General features: G+C 41.6%; 1 pseudogene; it reads left to right on the top strand.

Moving 5' to 3' along the window:
* The window catches only part of LOC140919977 (uncharacterized), an 8,829-nt pseudogene that overhangs the window by 5,980 nt on the left and 1,811 nt on the right, over positions 1-1,038 (top strand).

Here is a 1,038-nt window from a genome sequence, read left to right as displayed (position 1 = left end):
GACTACTAACCCTTCGACACCCTCAAAATCGGCTTTCTCTTCTGAACCTTCACACGCAACTCCTCCCCATCAAAAACGGAGATCGTTAAATGACATCGTTTCCCCTTCCACAAACCAAAAAGAACCACTCTCTCAACCAAAACCACCAACTAAACCCATGAGAACCAAAAACACAATCACTATTGCTCAATTTCTTGCTCGAAAAAATCTCTCAAATCCTCAGAGAAAGAAAACGCTTGCCCCAAAACAAAACCTAAAAACGAGTCAGAAACCCACCTCTCCAGATCATTCTCCCGATTGTTCCCCACCACAAGAACGTTTTCCGACTGCTCCTCCACCAGAATCTTCTCCACATCCACAATCCTCTCCACAAAAGCATACCAAACGATCTTCATCTCCTCAGCCTTCCCCTATCTCCACGTCCTCTAATTCTGAACCATCTCCCCCAACTAAGAAACCAAAACAAAATGCTCCTCCTCTAATCTCCCTTGCCAAATCAAAACTCTTCAATGAAAAATGGGCTCAACGCCCAGTTGTAATAGGCAGAGTTTTTGTTTTTGATAATCTTGTTGTAGATGGAAATGCTGTTCAGCACCATACTGATGTTCTAGGCTGAACTTCATTCTTAAAGATCTCTGAATCTTTTTTTCCAGATGTTGTTCGTGCATTCTACTGCAATGCCAAAACTTTTGCTGACAAATCTCTTTTTATCTCAAAAATTAAGGGAGTGGAAATCAGATTGACTCCAGACGTTTTGGCCAACATCCTTCAGCTACCAACAGAAGGGCCATATGTCTTTGGTGACAACTGGTATTCGGCTTTGGGTCTTGGAAAGACAGATGTTTTGGCCGATCTGTTTGAAGAAAACTCCACACGATTTTTGGCCACTTATTTGAAGCCTCTTCCCAAAGTATTCAACAACATGTGTCAACATACTCTGATTCCACACTGTGGAAGTCATGAGTATGTCTCTGATAATGACGCCTTGCTCATTTATCATCTTTTAAACTGCAAGAGATTGAATTTACCTCATGTTAT

The sequence above is a fragment of the Cicer arietinum genome, chromosome 4 (genome assembly GCF_000331145.2).
Source record: "Cicer arietinum cultivar CDC Frontier isolate Library 1 chromosome 4, Cicar.CDCFrontier_v2.0, whole genome shotgun sequence".
Lineage (NCBI taxonomy): Eukaryota > Viridiplantae > Streptophyta > Magnoliopsida > Fabales > Fabaceae > Cicer > Cicer arietinum.
This window is presented reverse-complemented; position numbering and strand designations above follow the sequence as displayed.